Source organism: Lotus japonicus, chromosome 6 (genome assembly GCF_012489685.1).
Source record: "Lotus japonicus ecotype B-129 chromosome 6, LjGifu_v1.2".
Classification (NCBI taxonomy): Eukaryota; Viridiplantae; Streptophyta; class Magnoliopsida; order Fabales; family Fabaceae; genus Lotus; species Lotus japonicus.
The window spans coordinates 50005399-50014751 of NC_080046.1; the positions used below are offsets into that span (position 1 = coordinate 50005399).

Sequence of the window (9353 nt, forward strand, 5' to 3'; positions counted from 1 at the left end):
ATCTACACACAAATACTTACCTTTAACAGAAAGCAAGATGGTAGGACCAGGAAGAGTGAAGATGGCAGAAGCTGAGGCAGTGAAAGGGCATTCTACACCACCTGGACCACAACACTCCACACAGGTACTTAACCAACGTGCGAAAAAGGGCTTTTCTCCAATGAGAATGGCCATTGGAGGCTTTGCAGCAACTGCTATCATAGGCTACTTTGTCTTATATTCCCACAAGAAGCCTGAAGCCTCAGCCATGGATGTTGCAAAGGTTACCACAGGGGTGTCCCATCCAGAGAACACTCGTCCCAACAATTAGATCCCTGTTCATGAATCATGATCAGCACCATATAGATAACGTTATTGTTGATTTTTTGTATTATGGCTTCTTTTCTTATTCAGTCATGTCTCATTCTGAAATATACATATAAATCAAGCCTTCATTTCATCTTTGTTTTTTATATTAAAGCAACACTTTGATGTCATGTTTTATACGAAATAAGCAACTGTAATCGACATGTAGTACTGGTAGAGTTTTAATTATCTTACTCTCCTTATCTTAAAATATGAATCTCAAGAGCTGGGAACCTTTGATTTTTGTTTTTTGCTTTTTTGGATGCACAGAAAAGTGATGAAAAAGTCTCCAGCTAGACCAATCGGCTTAACTAAAAGCCCATATGACATTAAGCGCTTACGGCATGCTTATTTGTAAGCTAATTTAATTTAAGAAATTTAATTTATAGAAATAATATGAAAATAAGTTACAGATAAACATAAGCTCTTGTTCATAGGCTAAGTCTAAACAGCTTATAAAAATAAATTTAAAATAATTTATGGGTGGATCATAAATTATTTACATAAACTTACAAACACATAAGTATTTATGCTATAAGATAACTTTAATTAATCTATTTCAGACAAGACCTAAAGCTAGTTCTTATAATAAGTACATGTACATTGTCCATAATACAACCAAAGGAAATTTCAAGACACATTGTATAGAAATACAAGATACAAACGCTTTTTTTTTATCTCGTGACATCTAATTTCACAAAAGACAGTTATAATTGAGTCGAACATCTACCTTCTTGTTCTTACATATATTTTTACTCTTTAAAATTAAATTTTATTTTAATCTCTTTCTTATTTTTGTTTTTAAAGTGATGTACACTTTTCTCATTTAAGTGTATACACACCCTAAGATATGTTCACTAGTTTTTCTAAAGAACTATTGAGCTATGGAAAGTTCCCGAGAGGCAGATTGAATTATACTTAGTGGGGAAAATGGGTGGGTGGGTAGCTCACATAGTTGAGTTAAGAGTAATTATAATTTGAGTGTCAGGGTTCGAACCCTAAGAAGGGATAATTTGTACTAACTTACAAACAACTAACATTTGGCTATAAAGAAAATACCGACTCATGATGTTAGTGGGAAAAGGAAGCGGAGACAGAAAATGGTAAAAGCACAGCTGATCTTGAAGTGTCACACGGACTTTTCCCCAATTCCAAAGCCAGCTCAACAAAGCTATATTTCTTGATCATGGATTGCTTTTCTGATGAGTCAACATATGAATGGGTTCTCCAACAAAGCTTACTAGCGTGGCATTGGGACAACACATGCATGGCCTTTCTTTGGCAATGTCATGTACCAGTGATAATTATTCTTGGCATATAAAGGGTCCATTAAAGAATCTTTGGCAATCGGACGTGGCTATGGTTCTTGTTTCTTTGAGTTTCAACTCAAAATTCATGAACTTGAATTGGACAAGTCATGTTTGGTTCAGTTCAGGCCAGAGATTAATTCACGGACCTTGTATTCCTTCCTTGGATTTTGCTCACATAGCACTACACTTCTTGAGTGGATTCTTATTATTGTTTGGATAGTCTATTTCTCATCCTTGAGGACAAGGATGTTTTCAAGGGGATGGTAATGGTAGAGAGTTGCATCCTCAATGGGCTTTTATAGCTACATCCTTTATGAGCCTCAAGTTACTAAGCCAATTATAATTAGATATTATTATTTCTATGTTTATTTCTAGTTTGTTATTTAGATTCATGTTCTAGAGTATTCTATTACTTAGGATGGTGTCACATGTAAGGTCATCTTTCATTCCTTAAGTAGATAGTTACTATAAATTGTATTGCTTGAATTATGAAGGTTAACAAGAATATTGGCAAAAGCCTCTTTTATTTTCTTCTTTTAATTTTCCTTTTATTGTCTTTGTTTGATTTTACTTGGTATAGTTTCTCCCTACCAATTTGGTGCTTCCATCAGTGTTCCAAGCCTCCATCTCAAAAAATGCTTCATACCGATATGCTTCAACCAGACTTGAGGTTCTCTTCCATGGCAGAGCAGCTTCAATACGTTTGGGAATCCAAATTTTTAGTGAGAAAAATGAATGTTTTTGTTCACACTTAAAATGCATAAAAATTAAGAAAAATAAGTTAATGATAATTTTAAAAGTTCAAAATTAATTGAGAACAAATTTAACACACTTAACTATTTTAACTAAATTTCATAAACTGTATGAAGTAGTTTTTTTCTTCATAAAGAGACCTTATTTTCATGCAACAGAAATTCAGTAAATGTACAGTCGTGCCTTGCCGTGTGATTCATTTATTGTGTTTCTAGCAATTTTACATTTTTTTTAAAAATAAAAAACTTTTATTAGATAGAAAAATGTTGATAGTACAAATATCACATGACAATGTGAGCAAAGTCCCCAAAATGCTACATAACAAAACTTAAAATCGACTTCGCCCCATAAATCTATACAAAGCAACAACAACATAAAAGACTTTGGAATCAAATTGACCTTCCCGCATACATGACAAACCTAAAGCAACATCCACCAAAATCAACTCCCAGATCAAGCATCAAACAACCAATGAGAAGAGTCCATTAGGACCTTCAAGCATCAAACAACCAATGATAAGAGTCCATTAGGACCTTTAATAGATCACCATATCCTGATCTGAGTTCTGCTAATCGTCCTCTATGTCCTCTTCCTCATCTGGGATTATTACTGCAACTGCACGACATTCACCAGCAAATTTGATTTTTTGCATAGCCTCCGCACCGAAATTTTGCAGATAAAATGCCATAATACCACAAGAACCAATAGTTCTGTAGGCATTGGAAATAATTTGCTCAGCATGTGTAACCTGCAAAAGGAATAACAAAAATCAAATATATATATATATATATATATGTATATCCATAGTATATATATTTAGGAAAAGATCTCAGCACAGTCATCACATACGTGGCATCATCTGATTGGTTAATATCATGAAAAATCCTACATGGCACTCAATCCTTCATTCCTCTTATCCTACACCTTTTTCCTTATCCTTCACTCATCTCTCCTTAATCCCATTTATTCTAAACGCGTTTTCCCCTCTCTCATAAGCGTAACATCCTCACCGTTTCAACCTTCAACTTCATCTCTTCCAGAATTTCCTCACCGTCTTTGATTTTCATATTCAAAAGCCCTTGAATCCGAAATCAACAATGGCAATCGTATTTCTCATGGCCACTTCCAATTCATGAGTCCTTCGATCGCATCTCTTATGGCCCCTTCCAATCGCATCTTGAAGCCTCAATCCATCTCTTCCAGTCTCGACTCAGGTACTTTTTTTTTTCTTTCTCCAATTCTTCCTGTCTTGATTTTGGGTTGTACCTGCTTCTGGTGGCCTTAACTGGTTTAGGGATTCAATTTCCAGAGTCAGAGAGACATCGGAGGAGGAGATGCCACTCAAGGTCAAATGGAGCGGCTAGGATTACACGGTGCGAGTCTGCGGCGACGACACCATTGTCGAACTCAAGCGTCGAATCTGCGAGTTAACCAACGTTTTACCCATTCGCCAGAAGTTCTTATACCCTAAACTCGGTTCCAAGCTCAACGACCACTCTCTCAACTCTCTCTCAATTCCTAAGTTCACCATGATCGGGTTCGCACTTCGCTCTACCTTCCTTTTCTTTATTCGTTTGTTAGGGTTTCATATTCAAATAATCACTCAACAAAATTGACATCTATTGATTTAATTTCATTTGATTTGCATTGCAGGACTAATGAAGAAGATTTTTTAATTGTTGATCCAGTGGAGGCCCCTGAGATTATTGATGATCTTGAGCTTCCTCAAGAAGAAGCTATTGACATCAAAGACATGGAGGTCAACAAGCACAAGTTGATCAAGCGCAATAATCAGTTCAAGGTACGTTTTTTTTGTTCTCCAAATCTTCATGAATTAAGTTTGGGTTTTTGTTGTTCATAACTTCTGGTGGCTTTTGTTCGCATCTTGATTTCTTTGTTTCTGGGTTCCTTTTTTCATTGTGTTGAATCACTTGCAATTACTCTAAGTTTGAATTTTTTGAGTCTATGAATTGATTAGTTTTTGGTATGTGTTAGGTATCTGTCTCTCTCTCTCATGTAAAATCTGTCCAGTTCCGTTTACCTTTTTTTCTGTGAAATATCAGCATCAGCATAAAACAGAGAGGCATGTTTGTACCAACATAGCCTCTCTGATCATACTTTGTTTCTTTGAACAGGTTCTAATCTGTGCAGTACTGCAGTTCCTTTTACCTTTTTTTCTGTGAAATCTGAACAGTTCCTTTTACCATTAAACAACCACTAAGGTGTATTTTCTTCTGTAAATAATATTTACAATGCGGGCATCTGTGCCTGTTTTCAGTGCTTTGAAGGAGGTTTGATCTTTCCAAAGTGAAATATGACGTGTCTGATGGAAGTTGGATCAAGCTTAAGAACCCAAGTAGCAAGAAGGTTTAATCATTGATTCCCTCTTTGGTTTTGGCTTGCAGTTGTAGGGCTTGAGACTCGATCGTGTCACCGTGAACTTCTGAAGCATTTGAAACTGCTTCCATTTTCAGGTACTATTTTCATTTTCATTGTCTAATTTTCTTAATCCTTCTGTGCCGCCAACATGGTATGCACAGCTACTGAAAACCTTAATCTTGGGCTGCAAGCCAATCTGGTCTATTGATAATTATTAATGAAATTCGAAAAAAATAAAATAGGAAACAACTCATCAAGCTTCAAATTAGAGAAAATTATTCTCTCAAAGATATTTATATTCAAAATGAAACTCTCGCCCCTTTATTCCTCACTTAGTAATTATTGTTTTTGAATTCAAATCTGTGCTTGACCTTAAATTACTCTCTCTATCAAGCCTTAAATTAGTGAATTTATTATTTAGAAACCACCAATATTGTAACAACCTCATATCCATTACACTCTATTCAAATTTAAATTTTAAATAAAAAGGTAATTACTTGACTGATGTACTGCATTACCCATTGTGGTTTCCTTTTATTCCTGATGTTTCATTCTCTTGCCGTATTCCATTGTAAATCGTGACTGTAGATAGTTTCTAAGCACTTCATTCCCTTCTTTTGTCGATCATCATGAGGACTTGACTAGTGTCTTTAATTCTAGCTCTCAAATCAATACTTTTTGTTGATCAGTTTATTTTCCTTCTTCATAAATTTTGTTTGAAATAACAGGATGCTAGGAGGGAATTTTGTTAGAAAAAATTGCTTTGCCTTGATTATAAAATAAGGAGTTCATTTTAATTCAGTAGAGAATAATTCTCCAGAGTTCATTTTAATTGTTTTTTATGAAAGGGTCATGTTGCTAGGATGATTTTGCTGTGGGAAGGACTTGAGGGATGGCATCATTTGGAGTGGTTTATAGTGTCATTGGCCAACAAGCTCTTTCACTGTCATGTATAATTTATATGACTAGATCCTTTGCATCATTATTTTCAGTTTTTGGTGTATTAGCTTAGACCACTCCATCAGTAAGGAATTAATGTATTGAAACTTTTGCTTATGTGAGTCTTATTTTGGTTTCACTCGGAACGAAAATTCTATTTGATATTGATATTTATGTAGTTAAAAATATGAGGTAGATTTGATCTTGATGCTTTCCACCCTGCTCTACTTCCCTTTCTATTTTTCCACCCTTTGTTCTTGATTCTTTTTATCCTATACAGAAATTATGTTGTTCAATTCACTTGGTGGTCAAATGGTCCTAAAGTTATCACATTAAGAAGGTTTACATTCAAAGTGGATTGAATGCAAAGCCCTTGGTAATTGAGAGAAATGAGATCGACATTCAAGGTAGTTTGTTACTGCACACCTTTATTTTCTTCTATAAATGAAAGAAAGATAGGACATCATACATTCGATTATTTTAGTTGCTTTTCTCATTTATATTTATCCAATGTTTGATGTCATTACATAAATGTCTAAATGATTCAAGCCAGTCTTACTACCTATTAGTAAAAAAGATGAAAGTAAGATAATACATTATATGCCTAAATATCTTAGTTCTTTTTCTCATCAGTCTTTTATTTTTGCAGGCATCATCAACATGGTAGATGGCAAGCAAGAGTTGGGGTTGTGTTGCAGGGAACAAAGACCTTTATTAGGTATATAATTGACCCTTTAATTAGCTGCTAAGAAGGAAAGTATGGTGCAGGGACACATTAGGTTCAGTTAGTGGAGCCTTTTTTAAGACTCTTTTTTAGCATCAAATTGATTTTTTATTGTGCGAAATTGAATGAGGCGATAACTGTGTTCATTTTCCTAACTCAACTTAACTAAATCTTTGACAATTGACTTAATTGGTAATTTTTTAAGTGCTTCTTGAAACCCAGTTCTTCTGTATTGTTTCGTTATTTGGAGTATGGTTTATTTCTGTTTATTGTGAACTAAGCATGAAACTCTTTGACTTGGCCAGAACTATCTTTCATCTGATAGTCAGGTCTGTCATGGCTAATAAAGTTTTGAGCTTTATGCAATTTTCAATTTTTGTCTGAATGGAAGAAAGAGGAGCTCTGGCTTGTGCTTCAAAGAGGTATAATTGAAATAACCTTATGAAGCTTAGATGTCAAATGTGTGTTTTCCTTGATGACCGTAAATTACTCCCCCCATCAAGCTTCAAATTAGTAAATTTATTCATTTATTCAGTCTATCACTGGCATTTGTTTTCTCCCACTATAATAACATTTAAAAATAATATCATTATGCTTTTATGGTGACATTTCAGCTCCGAAGCAGATGCCAAAGTGCATGGGCTCAGTTTCGATCTCGCCTAACCAAAGCTAATAAGGTGTATCTTGAAGGACTGAAACGAATTGGGAAGGGTTGATGTATGTTGATAATTGTTTAGAGAGGCTGAATAATTACCTGCAATTTTGGCAGCAAGTAAGGGAGAACCTGCTCAAACTGATAATGATGTGGTGAGCATTGGATTTCTTTGTTTTGATTGAAAGTATTGTCTGTGCAGCCTATTAATATATGCAAAAAATGATAACAAAAATTTCAAAATCAGTATGGTTTAGTTATATCTTATGAATTTCACTTCATGATAGTTTATTCAATTAATGGAGCAAGAAAGTCATGTTGTTGATAAGCACTGATTATTAGTTCTTCCCTTTAAATGGTTCCCTCAAACTGAATAAGCAAGGACTGATGGAATTTCAGTGACTGGATTTCAGCTTGGATGTGTGATAGGACTGACTCTTTCAGCTTGGAGCTAATGATTGTCAAACTTGATAGTAAATTGCCAACTGTTAATGGGATTCTCTTATCTTAGTGCATGAGAGAGAAAATTACAAGTCTTGGGTATCCTATCCTATATGAACTTACAAGTTGAGACTTGAGATATTGATCGTCTCTGCTTGAGCCAAATTTGACCACTGATATGCCATTGAGCTTTTTTCTATTATATTGTATATATCTCTATGTATTAGTTTTATCCATAATTCATTCATTCCAACAAAGTGTCTTTTTGGATATTGTTTCCTGCTTCCTTTCTCATCCCATTTTTTATTTCCTGAGCTTTATTTCCTGCTTCTCTATGAAAAATCTCTATTTTATTTGTATATATCTCTGTAAGCTTTTTGGATATTGTTTTTGGCTTTTGCCTTTCCATATTAATATATAAGTTTGGTTTTTCCAAAAAAAAAAAACAAAGTGTCTTTTTTGTCCTCTAGGATGTCTTTTTTCCGTGAGTGTAGAACTAAGTTTCTTTGAACTGTGAGTTTCTGAGCTGGTCCTTCTGATTTTTTATTTCCTTCACTTTCTTCTAATGTTTCCTACTTCCTTTCTCATCCCATTTTTTACCTCTGCAGTTTTATCCAGAAGAGATGGAGAAAGAAAATATGAGGGAAGAGAGAGTTTGACTGGTGTGACTCCAGTGTGAGTTTTGTAGTGAGGGTTTTGGTTTGAGCATGGAGAAAGAGCTGACGGTGGTTTAGGAGTGGTGTTGGCTGAAAAATTCAAGTATAAGCATGGCAATCTGACTATGTGTTATGAGCACAAGGTTCACAGTGGGCAAAGACACTGCATGTGGTGTCAGTGGTCACCGCCAAGCTTTCTTCTTCTTGTGTTTGATTTCTCTGGTGCAAGCACAAGGAAAAGAGAGGGGTGATCAGTCACTGTCAAGGATGGGGCTATTTATGGGCAAATGGAAGAAGGCATAGATATTACTCATATTTGTTTTATTCTGGTACTCTGTTTTGTTAGTTTCAAATCTTCATTCCAAAGAAAAATTTAGGAAATATATAGTGGTATTGAATCAGACATGTTCTTGATAATAGGAAAATGAAGTTGCTTTATTCTCTTATTTATTTAGGCATTACGTTTCTAAGTCTCGGTATTTTTCATGCAGGATGCTTCCAATGTATAATACATAGATATTGGTGGAAAATTTCATACCAAGCTATCCACGATTGTTTTCCAGAATATGCCAAAAAGTTTTCTGTGGGGAACACATGACTCCAATATGCAGTTCCTATAAAAGAGTTTACTGCAGCTAGATACTAAGCTGAATGAGTTGGTTGTGTTTCATGTTAGTTGCCTATTAGCTTAACTACTTGCTACTATCTCTTTATCTTTCTTGCTCTGATGAATTACTATTAGTATATAAGGATGTGTCTCCGATTTCTGAAATTGTGTTCCTCCTTATCATGCTTATTTTGAATTGATTCATGCTTATTTTGAATTGAAATAGAAGGTATAACTGGATAATGGTGTTGATGGGTGGTGATGTGAAAAATGGTTCTCTAGAGTGTGAAAGAGAAGAAGTTGATTTGATGGAGATTATGGGAGGGTTGAAGGAGTGTGGTGTACCCATCCTCCCCTAATTGAAGCTCTACTTTTTAATGTGTAATAGGGGGAAGCAAGAACAGATAGAGAGGAGTTTTTTTTCCTGCACCATCACTCTCTTCACCCGCATTGAATGCATTTGGTTACAACTACCTTTTTCATTGGAAAATAATCAGCCAAGTTTATTATTATTAGTGATCATAAATAGTCGTTTCAGTTGTTTGAT

The 9353-nt window shown here is 34.9% G+C and overlaps 1 long non-coding RNA gene across 5 annotated transcripts; it reads left to right on the top strand.

The window, feature by feature from the left end:
* Nucleotides 1-3359: 3359 nt before the first annotated feature.
* Nucleotides 3360-8971, top strand: LOC130724421 (uncharacterized). Of its 5 annotated transcripts, none has more exons than XR_009014499.1 (9): nt 3360-3622; nt 3718-3945; nt 4062-4209; nt 4687-4882; nt 6007-6133; nt 6376-6444; nt 7065-7257; nt 7502-7642; nt 8152-8971. It is a non-coding gene; the product is annotated as an uncharacterized LOC130724421 (long non-coding RNA). The 5 variants fall into 5 exon arrangements; XR_009014498.1 differs by lacking the exon at nt 7502-7642 and adding an exon at nt 6756-6872 and having other exon boundaries at nt 3362-3622; XR_009014497.1 differs by lacking the exon at nt 7502-7642 and having other exon boundaries at nt 3369-3622; nt 8152-8528; nt 8691-8971.
* Nucleotides 8972-9353: the final 382 nt, after the last annotated feature.